Consider the following 17,601-nt stretch of genomic DNA (forward strand, 5'->3'; position numbering starts at 1 on the left):
TTCAATAATGCAGCAGTCAAGGCCGCACAATAGGCAAAATTCCCTTTTTAAGGATCTCAATGCTTATGTATTTAAAAACAAAAGAACCCTCACAATTGTGCTTCTTGAATTTCAGTCTTGACTACACTAGTGTAATTAATTTATTAAGGTATGAGAGAATTAATTGCATTAAAAGTACAGGCTCCATGCTGTCTGACTATACAGTAATTGCCATTTCATTTGACTGTGTTAATGGACATTTTCTTCCTAAATTTTTACCTAAGAAGGTAATGTAGCTCACACACACACAAAAAAAAAAAAAAAAAAAAAGGGACATACTTTTGGTGAAGTGCATCAGGTAGTTATCAGAAAGGTCAATTAAGTTTTTACTTTAAACAGTGACTGACAATGATTTAAGTGCTGAAGCCCCTGAATGCTGACTCTGTGCTTAGGTTTCACATGATTCCCTTGGCTCTGCTGCTGTGAAAGTCTGGATGAGAGCCAGTGAGAGATGTTTCAGCATGTGCTCCATCCAGGATCTCCATCCTTATCTGGACAGGATCCAGCTCTCAACCTTCCCATCACCCCAGGGCAAAGGATGAACACTCAGCCACCTGGATCATTTGAGGACTTTGGCATGATGATGTGTTGTGGCATTAGCTGAGGGACACTCTGCAGTGCACTGACCCTAAGAAGAGCAGCAGCAACACAAACTTCTCCAAAAGTGGGGAATTTTTAGATCCAGAGCTTCAGCCTGCAATCTGCCTTGCCCTGGGGCATCAAAACCCCACCAGGGCCTTGTGTTTTAGCTTCTGAATTTCTGCAGCAGCTAAGTGGGAGCTGGCCCAATGCTCTTTCTTGGTGGAGTTAAGCAGATAGATGTGTAACTCCTGCTTTAGCCCCAAAGTCTGGGAGCCCTCCTGAAGCTCCAGGACCCTGGGGCTGAGGCAGGAGTTACACATCCATCAAGAGGAGATGCCATGGCATGGCTCAAACCACAGCCCACTGTCCTTTAGGCACTATAGGGACATCTTGGCCTGTGACTCCAGCACTTGTTGAACAATTTAATGTGATAATCTGCTTGTCCTAAAAGATCTGCTTGTAAGTGATTGAGACATTGCCTTTTCTTCGAGTATTTCTGTCCTCTGAAGCCCAACCCATATGTACAGCAGGTAAACAAACATTTAAAAGTGTTGGGAAGGTAAACACACCCTTAAAGGTGGTGTGCCTTTCCTGCAGAAACTGCCCCCAAACAATGTTTTCCCAATGACTCAGGAAAGAAGGCCATAAATTTCATGTCTCTAAAAATAATCCTGACCCCTGTGTGGCTCTGCTCACTGGCAGCTCTGTGTTTGCAGGGTGTGGTGCCACGTGCCTCTGAGCAGCACTGGGTGTGCACAGGGCAAAGTGCTGCTCCTCTGCACCCAGCTGGCTTCAGTGTCCACACCTCTGCCAGCCTTGGTCACAGCTTTTGTCTTTGCTGCCACTTCCCTGCACTTTCCTTCACAATTCAGACCTGGACTACACAACTAATCTTGTGCAGGAGTGGTAGAAAGTGCAAAGGGAGCAATGGTCTGTTCCAGCTGGAGAGCCCAAGCAGAAAATTTGTGTTGCCTGAGCTACAGCAGCAACTGGATGTCAAAGGCCACTGGACCAAACAATCTTCTGGTCTTTCCCTTACTGTGGGTTGGGTTATTTCCTCCTCTCCTTTTCTTCCCTGATTGCTCCACTGTGTATTGCTGGGCAACATTCAGTCTTATGCTTGGACATTGCACAACAACACACACGTGGCACGGGGTTGTCATCAAACTGCTGGGATTCTGTGTTCAGGCAAAGGGATTTCTGGGCTGTAGCAACACATATCATGTCAGTAGGTATATATTTCAATATTTCATCAAACTTCACAAGTTGGCCTGAGATGTTTCTGGGAGAGAAATGAGAATTTCTGATTTCAATGGGTGTATGTTTGTTTTGTTTTTGTTTTTTTTTTTTCTTTTTTTTTTCATTGAGAGCACTGAAATAACATGTACTTTATCTTATACTTTAGTTTGGCCTAAGGTAAAACACTGAATTTCTGGCTGGTGTTTTTTTGGTGGTTTTTTTTTTTGGTTTGTTTTTTTTTTTTTTGGTTTGTTTTTTGTTTGGTTTTTTTATTATTATTATTACTATCCAAAATTCAGATGAACTAAAAATCTTGCAATTTAGAATCCAACATATCTAAAATCATTGCTATGGTATCAGAGCATTTAATTTAATCACTGAGTGCTGTATTCATCTCATACAGCATTAGATGCCTACAACATGGCAGCAATATCTTAGCCAAATTCCCTGCTCTCATTGTACAATGCAAGGAGACAAATAGGTGTTTTCATGTCGTGGTTCATCAGGTTTATTTCAGAACCCCATTTTTGAGTAGCCTACTTAAAGCCCTCCAGTGTCTGTAGGAGGATTCTGGGCAACTGGGACTGGACTCAGCCATCTCCTTGCCATACTCCAGCATCCTTGCAGATTCATTCATGTGTCCTTCCCAGTTTCTAGCTCCTACTCCAAAAGGGTTTTCTGTAGGTCTTGTGGCATGTCTGGCCATTCCTGTCTGGATATCTCAGACTTCCCAGAACTCCTCAAATGGCATGAGGATCCCAGGTTTCACCAGTGGTTGCTCAGATCACACACTGGCCACCTGAGTCTGATCACAACATCCAGATGATCTCAATGCTTAAAAATTTGTTGTAGATGGTGGCACAGCTGTCACCTCTCAGCAATGATCTGCTTTGAGTTAGGACCATCACTAAACTTCATTTGCCCTTGGTTGCAGAGTGCTTTATGGGAGTTACAGTTTATGAGACTACACTTGGGTTTGTCTGGCTCAAGCTTCCAGCCACTGTTTCTTGTCATGTCCTTCTCCATTAGATTTAAAAAGCTGTTTAACATTGCAGCCTTTTTATTGACTGTAAATTGAGTTCCCACTAAATCTTCTTTTCCTTTATAAATCAAACTGATCACTTTAAATCTTCTAACATATTTTTCCAGGTCTACAAAGTACTTTTTAAAATTTCTTCTGAATATTGGCTTCATTTTGTTAACTCTTTCCAGAAATGCACATGCTAAGACGCAGGTTTCCTTCTACCAGGTTTCCTTCTACCACACATAAGCATGAGTGTATAATTCCAAGCAGTTTTCAGACACTGGGTGAGAGAGGCCTCTCTGGAGGGCAACACTTCTGCTTTGAATTGGTTTTGAATTAAGTGAACCACCACTGTCTGTAGGAGGCTGCATCAGTCACAAAGCACAGTGAGCCTGAGAGCACAGGGAGCTAGATGGGAAAAACATGGCAAGAAAAGTCTGCCAGGAAAGGGCCTCTAGATGCAGATCCCTCCCTCAGTCAGACCCCACCAGGGAAACAACAGGAAATTCCAGCGGAGGTTGGACCCCAATTTTCACACACAGTCAGGGTAAACTGAGAGAGCTTTGACTGAGATGTGAGTCAGAGTCTCTAAAAGTGACAAAGGACAGTAAACCTGGATTTGGGGAGTGTTAGTACTAGATAAAAACATGTGATGGAGACCCATTCTTTGCAAATTTTTTGAAGAAAAAAGGATTGCAAAATATTTACAAAAATGTAAAATGCTAACAAGGCCCTAATGCATTCTGGCAGCTTTTTCTCACACAAAGTTTGTTGATGTTTAACTTCAGCTGTCCATTGAAAGCTGCTTTGGGCCCTCTGGTTAACATGGTCCTGTGCTCAGAGGTACATCAGCTGCACACATGCTGGTGCTGCCAGTCAGGAAACCAACCCAAAATTTCAGGAGGACAGGAGTGATTGGTGGGGGAGTCAGGCAGTGAGCAGGAGGAACCTGACCAGCAGGCCATTGACACTGCTTTGAGCCCAAGTGCCATGAACAGAAACAAACTGGAGCTGTGCCATTGCATGTGTGGTGTGGAGTAACAACACATCCTAGGGAGTGATTGGAGAGCTTCCCTTCCCTTCCCTTCCCTTCCCTTCCCTTCCCTTCCCTTCCCTTCCCTTCCCTTCCCTTCCCTTCCCTTCCCTTCCCTTCCCTTCCCTTCCCTTCCCTTCCCTTCCCTTCCCTTCCCTTCCCTTCCCAGCAAGGAGAGGGGTGCCAGTCCTGGTGCCATCCTGCTGGCAGTGCCAGTGTGCAGATGAGGTGCACACAGCATTAGCACTTTGGGGGTGAACATTAAAATGTGTGGCTGATGCTGATGACACAATGAGAGGATGATAATTTTGGTTTATGCCTGTTTTAGCTACAGACTCTCTGTTTGCCACCATGGAGGAAAACACCAATTACCCCCTGCAGGGAGGATGGATTACTTGGTGCTGCATCAGTCACTACCACTGCTAGCAGGATAGCACAAACTCATTTCCCAGAGGTCTCCAAACAGCTGTCAGAGAATAATGACTTTCAGTTGCTACTAGCCTAGACCAACTCTGAAGTGGTGACCTAGAGGCAAAAAGACTGAGCCACATTACAAATCCCTTCAGCTTTCAGATGTGCCTCAATTTGTTCTCTAACACCAAAAGATTTAATTAATATGGATTATCATTTTTCACAGCACTTCTCATTTGTGCAAAAATTGGTCTAGAGACCAATTTTCAAGAACTCCTTGTCTTTAAGAATTTTGCCTGTGATATATAGGAGCTCTCTTCCTATCAATATTTTTTATTCTGTTTTAAAGCTTCAGGAATAAAATCTAACCACTCAAAACAAAAGTAAGCTTCCTTAATTGAAAAAACAGTATTTTTACATGGAAGACAAGGTGCATAGATAAAATTACTCAGTAATATATTATCAAAGAACAAGACTTCATACTAAAAAGAAGCAGTTGTAATGACATGTCAGGATTTCTAGATTCCCCCCAGATTCTCACATCCCATTTCTGCTACTTTTTATGTTGCAATTGAACTGAAACATCAGTTCCTTGGGTTTGAGTTTTATTTTTTATTTCTGTCTGTCCTCAGTGTCTGGGGGCAGACTTGCTTCTCATTTATGCTGCTGTATGGAGAAATCTCTCTGAAACTGCTGAGACAAAGCAAAAAAATGTGAAGAATCAGGTGTCCCAGCTGCATGAAATTAACTCAGGTGTTATTTCCCCAGCAGACAGACTCTGATCATGGCCATGCTATACTTGCACCACTGAAACTGTGGTCAGAGTCTGATAGATTTAGCATACATAGTTCATACCCACTGCAATAGATCATAGTGACAGTGATATTTCTGTCTTGCAGACACAAGAGAGGGCTATTGAATGATGAAAAATGAAAAATTTTGTTTCAAAATAATGAAACAGTTTGCAAACAAGCAGTTTTTACAGGGCAAAAAGTAAACCTAAAGCAGTGTGCTTCCACTATGAAATCTAGACAAAATAAAGGATTTTTCCATTATATTAACAACTAGTGTTCCAACCAGACTGAGAATTTACAAAAAGATACTCGTTATTTTTGTGGGTGCAGTTGGCAACTGACTCTGGTATGGATGAGGAAAGTCATGTGCTGATATCAAAGGAACAGCAAAAGTTCACTCAGGAAGCCCCTTGGGTTTAGCATTGCTTGATCTTGAAATTCTGTCCCCAATGATTTTCATAATCACCAAATAAGAAGTGAAAACTTTAATCCTTCCAAAAGCACAAATCCACTAGAAGGAAATCAATTTAAGGAAATCTCTGTGGAGGTAAATGAGCCATTCTCTTCCTTCATAGTTTGTGAAAAGAGCTGGAGGCACTCACAAAAAATACCGTTCTGCTTCAGGAAGGATAAGAGGAAAGGTCAGAGCAGCCAAATATTACCCAGAAACCATAGTTCTGTTCAGAAGAAACACCAAGAGCCTCCAAGCAGCCACAAAATCATTCACAATTACAGGCAGGGAAGGCAGAAGAGGAGAACCTGAACACCCCCAAGACATTTGGTAGGATTCACTTCTATTCTTCAGCATGTCTACAACACAAAATTCTCTTCCTGGGCCAGCTACTGCAGCTTCCTCCTGTGGCCATCCACAGTGCTTCTGCACCATCCCAGCTGCCTGTCCTCAGCATCATATTCCCATATTCCAGCCTGGGCCACCCAGTGCTCTCCCAAAGGCCTGGTGGGCTCAGGGCAGGGCAGTAGCAGCCACTTGAGGGCTACCTCACTGCTTCTGAGGGCAAGAATATTTTGTGCCATTCTTTGCCCCTCAAGTGCCAAGGGATGATCCCTGGCATTTTAGTTTTCTAGTGCAGACATAGCCTGAACATCTGCATCAGAGCCAGTCACTTTAGGGGCTCACTTTACAGCCAGGAGAAAGAAGCAGGCACTTTAAGAGTGGATATCAGAGCTGTTGCAGACATTAGGATTAGGGGAAATGCATCCTGAAGTGCCTGTATTTTTCCACTGACTATAAAAACACTCTAGACTCTTAGCTCACAGGCAGAAATTTGCAGTGGGAACATCTGGAGTTGGTTGGGCAAATCCCACCTTTCCTGTCAAACATTCAAAAATTTTTCCCATAAAGACCATGACTGAGGACTGCACCTCTAGCATACTTGCAGACAAAGATACTTCCCCTTATTTGTTTACTAAATATTTCAAGTAGAAATTTACTTCTCTAATGAATAAAATAAGGACATATTATGAAAGTGCATATTTAAATACAATGCTTAATTTAGAGCGAATGCAAATCTAGTCAAATAAATGGAAATGGTTTTTTTTGGTTAGCATAACATGGTACAGAAAATGGTTGCAAATGTTACTCACTGTTAAATAGAGCAAGTTCCCAAAAATGGTATTTGTAGGGCAGTCTCTGTCTGACAGACAGGTGACCTGCATCACCTGCAGCTTTTCCATTTGACGTGAAGCTGCAGTGACACAACAAAAACTGTCTGATCCAGTTTGAAACCTTCCTGTAAAAAGGTAACTTATTAAAATGATATGAGCGTGATTGAATCAGTTCACTGAATTTTTAGCAGATCAGCAATTTGCATGTCTGACTGCAGTGATTCTTCAAACACATACCTACAACTTTTCTGTATTCTCTGGGATGCTCCCATTGAAACTCTCAATGGTTCAATGAGGGGGAAAATAGACCCAAAACATTTTTAAGAGTGCCTTCCTTAATCCCATTTGAAATATACAAAATGACACAAAATTTAGCCTGAAGTACAAATTTAAAACTTGAGTACTGTAGATAACTGGGTTTCAATAGGTGTAGCTCAGCTAATGCTGCCCTATATTTTATCACCTTCACAACTTTCTTCCTCACAGTCAGCAGTTTAAGCATTCCTGTGGCTAAAGTCTGCTTTACGTGCTGAGTGTGGACATGATTCAGTGCTGATTCAGTGAATAAAGGTGTTTTGTAACTTGAACCTTTCTCTGATGAATAATTTTCTGTAGGAGTCCTTTAGTGAGGTGAGCAGAGAGTACCACACTGTGCAGCTCATGAACCAGCGTGGACTCGATTGCCTTGACAGCAGCGTGCCTCCAAGAGGAATGGAGCTGGGAAGGGAGGCTGCCCTTGCTTCCAGTGGCCAGGGGGAGCAGGGTGTTGGTGGCTGTGAGCATCTCCTCCCCTGGCACAACCCGGCTGCAGCTGGGCTTTGTGCTGGCACCACCTGCCCTGTTTTGAGCCTGCTCCAGCACAGCAGACCCGTCATGAGAGAGCACCCAGCTCACGTTTTCCTGAGCATGGGGCATCAGTGGCAGATGGAATAAATGTCTGGGCTCATGGAAGGCCTCACTGAGGTTCCAGTTGGATGGTGTTGGATTCCCCTCTGGCACCAGCAGTGACGGTGTATCTTGTTTTCTTTCCAAAGGCAGGAAATCTCCCACCTCAGGATTCTCTTGGACAGGATGGGTGATTCACTCTGTGCTCCGCTGCCCCTTCCTCAGGCTACAGCTGGGGAGTTTAAATAGAAAATTGTCTCAGACAGATTGAACACTGGGGAAACCCTTTTATGACCCAGAATATGCTCTCCACACGGTATTTGTTTCATTGCCAGGGGCCCAGACTTCCTGAGCTCCATCCCCTCTTCCCCCTCCCCTGACATCAACAGTGTTTCCTTGCATGCCTGGGATGCTTGAAATCACTGGGGCTTAACCGGGGAAACAGACAGGATTCCGGGAAACAAGGGTGAGATTCAGTTTTCTTTCTGATAGGAGGAATTTGCTGCCGGACACCCCTTTGTGATGCACGAGCTTTGTTTACTCCCCATTTTGCCAGAGCCCACTTGATGGCTCTGGCTGCTGCAGTCACTGAAGCAGATGTTTCCTGCCCAGATCCTGCTCTGTAAGAACGATGAGAGTAGAAGATACTGAATTAAAAATGTGATTGCTTAATTTTGAGTTGTGTCTGGCAGCAAAAGACCATAGAGGTAACAGCACAAATGCTGCCCAGGGGGTGTGAACACCACTGGTGTGGGCACAGAGCTGTTGTGTTCCCTGCAGCACCAAGAGCCCCCAGGCTTTTTCAAGCCTTGGGTAGGATCTGATACACTCCAAGAATGAGGGTCTGTCTTCTATGGTGCATTAGACTGATATTTTCCCTACCTAGCTTACTGAAGCTAGGTTATTTGGGCCATGTCTGATTTAGGGAATATATAGGACCAGGGCCCAAGCCTGGAGGCTTCCATATCAGCAGAATATTAGCTCTGTTGCCAGCATGGTTTTTGTCCTCAGATCATCAAATAATGTCACAAGCAACTGCTGCACGGAGTATGAAACATGGACTATTCCCACCAGGCAGGTTCTGTGTGTCTACCCTGCCGATGTGGCCTCATCATGTCCCACTGTGCATGCCAGAGGGGAGAGCACACCTGGCTGGGGAGAGGATCAGGGCTCGTGAACCTGCATAGGGAGCATAGGCATGAACCTGGGGAAGTGCTGGTGATGATTTAAGTCAGACATGATCAACAACAGTGCTTTAGAAATGACAGAAGCAGATTGGAATTGGCACCCATGGCTGTCGTGTCCTGGGAGCAGTTTGTCTGGCCAGCAGCAGGTAGGCAGAACACAGCCAGACAAGAGGTCTCAATTGCTCTTGTATTAAGAATATCTTCCATTAATGCAGATTTCTAACATAATAACATGCAGATGAAAGACAGTCTCTGGAGAGAAACAGACTGGCCTGGCTTCAACTCTGCATCCTGTGCAGGTTTAGTGACTCCTATAACTGCAACAAGGAAAGCCCAGTTTTGGCCCTGGCAGCAATGCTGCTGGGGAAAGGTCAAAGGACATTGCAAAAAGCAGGCACTGATCCAGACCAGCAAATGGTCTGCAATGGTAGTTCCACAAGAAGGTTTCTCAGAGATAACTGGGCAGACTGATGACTGGGTAAACACAGGTCTAGCAACAGCTCTCTCACTTGGGTAGGAGTTTCTTGGAGCCTGCTGGACCTCAGTCCCAGAGAAACACACTTGAGTGTGTAAAATGGGCTGCTATTCTCCTTTTCCAGCCCGGTTTGTAAAGAGAGGTCTAATCTCTTTAGATCAATTGAACAAAATCCTCTACCTGTCACAGGTGCAGCAATGCCCTTGCTCCCACACAGACACCACTGACCCCCACCTGCACAATTCAGAGGACACTGAAACCAGCCTAAACTGCTTCCAGCAGTCTGAGGAACTTTCCTTCCTCCCCTTATAGTTTCTGCCTTGATCACAAAACCTGGCAGTAACACAGCAGCAACTGTTTGGTCAAACCTGCCCAAACTACATGTTTACTGTCTTGCTGGCCTTACCTCAGCTCCAGGAAGGCTGCTCTGAGCCCCAGTCCCCTGCCTCCACCTTGTCACTCTCCTAAGAAGGGAAGAGCAAGCAGCAGGTCAAGTGTAATAGCGAGGAAGAGAAACATGCTTAAACAGCCTGGTTCTCTCTTGTCACCAGTAACAAAAAGAGAGGTGTGGGAAGCTTGCAGCACTTCTGTTAAGTAAGCAGGACAAAGCAGAACAGATTTCTGTGTGGGAGCCACTTTTCTCTGCTTTGGAAATGTTTTTTTTTAATGTGTCCTGCCTGATCCATGCCCTGATTTTCTTCCTATTGCCTTTCTCCTTACCCTGTCTCCCTTTTCCACTTTCTTTCTCCACCGCTGGTGAAAGTATTGTGGAGCAGGCTGACATGTGTGGGTCTCATGGTTTGTTTTGTCTGAAGTGTCATCCTCCTTTTATCAGTCCATCACAGCCTTGTCGGCTGTGACTCACCAGCACAGACCCATCCGTCAGCGACAGCGCCTCGGGGCTCACACTCAGGTACTGCCAAGGAAGAACGAGCCTGAGCCTGGGTAATCAGGATTTCGAAACAAGCCATTGGGCAAGAGATGACCGAGACAATATTTTCCATGCAAGCAATGTTTTCCACCATTGGTCTCTCAGATAAAAAGCAGGAATTGCTTTCAAACAGATTGTAGGGCACAGGTCAACAAAAATGAGCTGTTTATAATTTCTGCTGTCAAAACAGTGTATCTACGTAGATCTCAAACAGCCTTGTAATCCATGGTTATCTCTTCCGTGTTTGTTTTCCAGCTGAGACCTTAAATAGCTTCTTAGATCATACCACAGTGCAGTGCACGTGTTCCAGGTCCTGAGTGCTCTCTTGGTGACAGAACCCATGTCTCATCAAGCTACCCCTCCTCACCAGCCACTGTGTTACACATGGGGGTGTTCACAAGCCCAGGGAAGAAAGTCTTGCCCATGGCAACATTCAGTAGCATCTGCCTTCAAATCATCAGTGGTGATACTGGTACTAGGCCAAAGACACCTGTAGTAGGTCTAATGGATTCCTATTACTAATCTGTAAAGAAAAGGTATATCTAGCTATTTGTAAAATCCATCCATGTTTTGGAAAGGTCATTTTACAGGGATAGTTGGCACAGCTCAAATGTCATTTGTCCCAGTGAGACCAGGGTATTGTCCTGGGAGGGGTGGCCATACAGAAGGACACTATCAGGGATCTTGGGAGATCAGTCTGTTCTATCTGCCACAGACTGCCACAGGCATGTCCCTTAATCTCCTTCTCTGAACCTTCCCAGCTCATAAATAACAATAGCATTATCACTTTCTACTTACCTTGTCTGTGTAGACTGCAGGCAGACTAATACCATGTATTTCCTCATGGCAAACACAAAAGGAGTGATGCATTAGTGCCCTAGCAGAGGCTATAATGGAAGCAAATATGAATAACCTTGTGACCTGGGAAACTTGAGATATGCAGGTTTAGGCAGTCGGGCAGGGGATAGCAGTAACCCAGCCTGCAGCAGCACTCCCCTCCTTCAAAGGAGGCTCTCCTCCACACCCCCAGGTGCCCATGCTGATCCCTGTTTGATCTCATGCAGTTAATTTTCCATTCATCATTTCTCTTCTATCTCGATTGCAACTTCATTTGGGAAACCAAGCTTGATACAACTGTGAAATATATGAGGGCAGCTTCTCTGATGGAATATACCAACTCTGCTGAATTGAAGCAGACTATACCTACATACACATACACCAGACAAATCAATGCCCCCTAACTAACATCAACATGTATTAATTTCTGTACCAGGAATGCTAACAGCAAGTTTCGATGTGGTGAAAAGCAAATATTGATCTGTTTGCTTGAAAGTCAGATTAGGCTCTGTCCATAGGCAAATATTCCTGCTAGGAAGTAGGGGAAAGGTTGTTTCCCGTTCCCCCTTCTCAAAGGCCGCCAAATCAAATGGAAACAAAAATCTGTTTGATATCTAGTGAGTTTTTAATTAAGGAGAAACCAAACCTAAGGGAAACAGAAGCCCTAGGGAGCTGTCAAGTGACTTCTGGTAGTTTTTGTGGCAGGAAGCCACAAAGGTTCATAAGGGCAGCCACCCATCAGTGCCTCTGCTCCTTCTAAATGGGGAGAAAGTGCTCCTGAGGGAATTAAGACCAAACCTCTCCGTGAGCAGGGGCAAAGGTGCTCAAAAAAATCTGTCTGAGCACAAGCATTTCACATTTTAGTCTTCAGTTTGCATTTAAGCTCTGCTGCTTCAAGGTGACCACTCCCAGCACTGACACGTCCTCCCAATCTCCCTGTCATCTCTGACATGGAATGAAGACACAGAACCAGAGGACAAGGAGCCCCTCACTTGTCATCACCAGCATTTCTGTCTGTGTGGCAGTGTCCTGCCAGCACCCAGAAACCCACACCAAGGCCACCCCAAATCTGCCACAAGATGGGTTGCAGGGCCTCAAGATGCACCAGGAGAGGCTCAGATTTGTTATTAGGAAAAATTTCTTCATGGAAAGGGTAGTCAAGCCCTGGAACAGGCTGCCCAGGGCAGTGGTGGAGTCACCATCCCTGGAGGTATTTAAAAACTGTGTAGACGTGGCATTAAGGGACATGATTTACTGGGAGACTTGTCAGTGCTGGTTACTGGTTGGATTTGGTGGTCTTAGAGGTCTTTTCCATGCTGAATGGTTCCATGATTCCATGGTTGCTGCAGGATGGAGGGAGAGCTGTGAGCTCTCTGGCACAGGCCACCCCAGCACTCCTCCCCCAGTTGTGACTGATCCCTCGTGTCTGCACAGGGCAAGAGCAGCTCACAAGAACCTGACGAGCTCCTGGAGTGCTCCAAGGGTTACTGAAGGGAAAGGCTGCTCAGGAACTGGCCAAACATTAAAACTGGCCAGGGAAAAGCTACCTGTTGTTTGTGCTTTGTGCTGATTTTGCACTGCTGTTCATTTCCAGTCCAGTATAAGGCCTCTTCACTCCTGATGCCACACACTTTTATTTTCACCTCCATTGGACTGGGGAGGTATCAGCCTCTTGGCTTCCTGAGGAGGTGGTTCCCAGTTCCCAATGGCTTCAGGAAACCTCTCCATCATGTCCACATGCCACAGGGAATGCTCTCTCTCCACCTCTGCCCCTCATCACAGCAGCCCAGTGATGGATGGGCAGGCACACATTAAAACCTCCTCAGGCAGGAGTGGGTTACCCACTAGGGGTGATTTCATCCCACTTGACAGGGATGAAAGGCTGATTTAGGATCTAAAAATGAAGTCCCAGGGAATGCAATTAGTTCAAATAGGCTGCTAAATATCTCAGCAGCCTTCAGCTAGCAACAGCAGGTAGCAAGCCACTCTTTTGAACATCTTCCAGGTGATTAAAACCAATCTATTGCTTTTGCTCTGCTTATTTTCCTTTGCAATATGGAGGAAATCTACCAAAACTGGAGGCAAATTCACCACCTTAGCTTAGTTATGAGAAGAAGAAATTCAGAGAGAGAAGAAATTCAGCTTTATGTCATCTTCTCACTCCAGAACCAAGACACAAGTACAGTCAGAGCTTTGCTATTCAGAGCTACCCCAAGGCCCTCTGCAGCCACCTGGGCTGCTTCCAGAGGGACTGGTTCCCAAGATTAAAAGCCAGTTAAAATGCAAGCAATTACATTTCAATTATTGAGAAAGCATCTGAAGAATGTTTCATATTCTCATCTCTGAGCAGGGACTTGAGGTGCCTAGTGAGCAGTGTTCTAGTGAGGATCAGGTTTTGCTTTGTGCAGCACAGAGATCTCACCTGAGAAAAAAACAATTGGGCATAACCTGAACAAGCACCATCTTTAATCATGTGTTTCCTCTGGTTACTCCATCTCTGCCTGTAGAGAGAGGCACTTGATATAGGGGTAGACTGGATAAGCAAAGGGTTATTTCCTTCATCATTACATCAGGAAAGATGACAATTTCTCCTGTGGAGGCTGGCTCAATGAGTACTCTTTTTTCCCTCCTCTCCCAAACCACATATTATTTTACAAGCTCACATTATAAAAGGTTAATGGAGAAGCAAGCACTGACAGTCATTTTCACTCCCCTGGAATGATACACTGCATTGCTGTAATTCAGTTCAGTGTAAAGTTTCATATAACAGCAATACCTGCAGAAACTAACTGCTTTCAAAATCTTTTATTTTCTTTTTCATTTTGAGCAAAACTTCTTTTTATTTTTTTGTTTTTGACTCTTCTTTGGTTGAACTTTGACTTGAATAAACAGCAACATCTGGAATTCAGCAAAACACACCATAAAGGGAATAATATGTCCACAGCAGTTTTGCTGGAAAGGACAAATCCATTTATTACTCAAATGAAAAGTTACGATTGCTAAATGTCAGATGGAATTAGGAAAAAAAATTGAATCCTCTGTGTGTGTCCTTTGTGTCCTTGCCAGCTCAGTGTGTGTGGAAAGCTGTCCCTCTGTTATCACTGGTCTGTCTTTCTGCTTTTTTCCATTGCTGAAAGTCTGACAGGACTTTCCTTCTGCAGACACACCAGGTCAATCTTTTACCTTTACACTGGGCCAGAGCTGCAGCTTTTTCCACTCAAATATGGAAAATGCATCAGTATCTGTGATCAGATCATGCTCTAATCAAGTGGCATTCTTCTGGCTCCTTAATCAGACACTCCAGGAAACCCCCAGGGATGCTGGGAGCAGCTGAGGATGTGCAGCCAGTGGGGTTATGGGGGGATGAAGGCACTGAGTACCTCAGGAAGGGAATGGTGAGCGGCATCTCCCTCTCTCTTCCTCCTTCCAGCTGAGCAGCCACAGATGTTCTGTGATGGTGACAGCAGAGGACACCTGAGCCCCAGGCACAGTGCTCAGTTACAGACCAGATCCATCTCTCTTTGCTTTGTTTTCCAGTGGGTAGCTCCTGGTTTCTGGCACAAACTCACTTTCTTCAGAGCACGTGTTGAGGTCATGAGGTGACAGCTCCCATAAATCAGCAGAAGCCAAACACATTAATCCAGGAACAGAAGGAGGTATTCAGCTAGTTCGGCAATTTTTAGCTTAGAAGCCTGGTCCAAGGGTTGAAACGCTGCCAGTCTGGAGAATAAACATCACTCTCTGTTCCTTTTCATTTTGTACCAGGAGATGTTTGGGGTCTTTGCAGCACAAAATCAAACTTAGGAAGGTGAGAGAGAGATTGGATTTATTTGCACAAGGTTGGGGTGGGCCCTGCTTCCACCTCTGCTTCTTCCAAAATCTCATATGTGATTTCAGATGTGTTTCTGATGGCCAGACCCAACAAGAGGCAAGACCTCCTCAGCCTTAGTGACACTGTTGTGTCTGGGGTCAGGCAGGTAACTTTTAAGCATGTGACTTACACCAGTTAGTTCAAAGCTGAGTATCCCTGTCTCTAGCTAGATTTTGAGCACCATTTAACTGAGGGCACATTGCTTTTGGCCCAGACCATGCTGCAGGTAGTGCTGCCCTCCCTGAAAGAGCTGGGTCTGCACCTACAGCCTGGGTCTGAGCTCCTGGGGTGATGCCCATTGCTTCTGCTGCCTTTTGCATGTCCTTTCACAGCAGTGGTGATGTGCAGAGTCTCTTATCTCTTGTGAAATCAAAAGCTAAACAGATTCCAGGCAAGGTAATGTGTTAGTAGGCAGCATTTTGGGTAAGAGCATAATAGTTTATGTAAATAAGTGAGAGGTTTTTCCTGTTTATTCTCCTTCCCCATGAAGAAAGCAGAGGTTACATCCATAGTAGCAAACTCATCCTGAAGGTCCAGGTTTGCAGGTTTGAGCCCTGAAACTTGATCACAGGTGCTGCTAAATTGGCAGCACTGACATAGCTCAGGGCTGGGCCCCCAGCACGGCCCTTGCAATCCCTGGGAACAGTTTAGGACTTAACAGGGACCAGGGGCTCTTCCCAATTGGCTGCTTGAATGTGGGCAGCCTGACTGGAGATGTGGAGTTGCCATTAATGGGCAGAAAACCTGACTGAGGCTGGGGAACACATCCTGGCTGTGTAAATTCCCCAGTGAGGATATACCCTAAAAGAGTGTGTGTGTATCCTTGGGATAACTATGACCCAACAGCAGCTCTCCAGGGTAGAAGTGACAAATTCACATAGGCCTGGGTTGCACTAGGAAAAAAGCAACACTTTAGACTGTAGGTAAGTAAAATGACATTAAGTATAAAGTAACCCTCACCAATGAGCAGGAGCTGCTTAATAGGGTGAGTTTAATGGAGTGAGTTACACTTTGGTTAACCACAACAATCCCATCTCCATGGAGTATGGAATATTGTTTTAGCTACCACAACTACCCATGGCAGTGCTTGTTTAAGATATTATTTCCTGCTGCTGGCACAAGTTCAGTCTCAGCAGAGGGTGAGAGGGACCCTCCCTTCCCTGCCTGGGGACCTCCCATCCCGGGGCCATCCCCACCTGCCACTGGCTCCTGGGAATGAGTGCCTGGGAAAGCAACTTGGTTTCCCTAGCATGTTATGGCTCTCATCCTTCCAGCTGCACAGGACAGGTAGCCCTAACAGCAGGAGGTGTTTTTGGGTGCCTGCCTGCTCAGGGGAGGGCTCTGAGCTGGGCAGTGCCTCTCACTGGGCCCCCTGCCCGTCATGCCCCACAGCACACTAGGACTTGCTCTTGCCCATCTCCCTTCCCTCTCACCAGCAGCACTCTGTCTCCATTCCACCACCCACGTGGGAGTTCTGCCAGCAGCTCCTCTGCCCCATCACTCTGTCCCTGCTTCAGCCCCATCACTCTGTCCCTGCTTCAGCCCCATCACTCTGTCCTTGCTTCAGCCTGGGCTCCCTGGCTGCTGGGGAAGCACCCACACCCCAGCCCCCATCTCACTTCTTCTGCTCTGACAGATTTCCAGGACTATTCCTGTTGCAGACCGGGGATGCTCCTGGATTTTTGGCAGCTTTTCAGTCGGGGGAGTTGTTTCGCACCCGGCTCGAATGATGGGATATGTGTACAGTACCAGGAAAATGTAAATTTTTTATAAAATCCCACATATGAAGACAAGGTTTCACAACAAGAAGCATGGAAATGAAGTGGCTGGCTGCTGCCTGCTCCCATTCTCTAATTTCAGGAATCCTGTTCCTTGCTGAGAAGAAGGAACACATATTTTAGATTTTATTTTAAACTAAAATAGACCCAGGATATAAGTGGGAGCATGGATTGCTCTCGGTGTCCTTCAGAAAACAAATCCGTGAGATTCCAGTTAGAAGTGATGAGGCAGTCCTTCAATTTCCAATAATAAATGCACAGTCCATATAAACATATGGTGCTATTGGGACAGAGATGCAGCAGACATAAATCCTCAGTGACTGCTTGACTTCACGTTTGGTATGTGCCTTGCATCCACTGACACATCACATCCGGCCAAGGGCCACCATAAATTTTATGAGTTTCACATTCTCTTAATCCTTTTTCTTACAAGAACCCAGAGGAATGCAGTCTTTTCCCCAGTACATGCAGTGTTGCTATTTATAACTCTGGACCTATCAGGATGATTTTTGATGGTTTTTTCCCCCCTGAAATCTTAGAATAGTTCAACCAAGTGAAAAACAAATCATCTTTCATTTCTTTATTTACTGTGTTTAAGTACCAGGGCTGAGAATGTGGAAACTATCCTAATAATGTAGTCTCAGATCATCCTGGAATCTCGTAGACGATTTATCCAAGACCAGGACAGCAATCCAGTATCCACTGTGTGATCCATAGGGAGCCATAAAAAGTCTTGCCTCACAGAAATTAATGTCTGTGTTCGATCACTCTGCATAAATAACAGACCAGACCCGTCAATGCCCTAAATTTGCAGAAATTCACCCATGTGCAGTCACTAATCTCATCTGCAGAAAGGCACGTGTGCTCTGGGACTGGCAGTGCCACTGTG

The sequence above is a fragment of the Passer domesticus genome, chromosome 3 (genome assembly GCF_036417665.1).
Source record: "Passer domesticus isolate bPasDom1 chromosome 3, bPasDom1.hap1, whole genome shotgun sequence".
In the NCBI taxonomy this organism is placed as follows: domain Eukaryota; kingdom Metazoa; phylum Chordata; class Aves; order Passeriformes; family Passeridae; genus Passer; species Passer domesticus.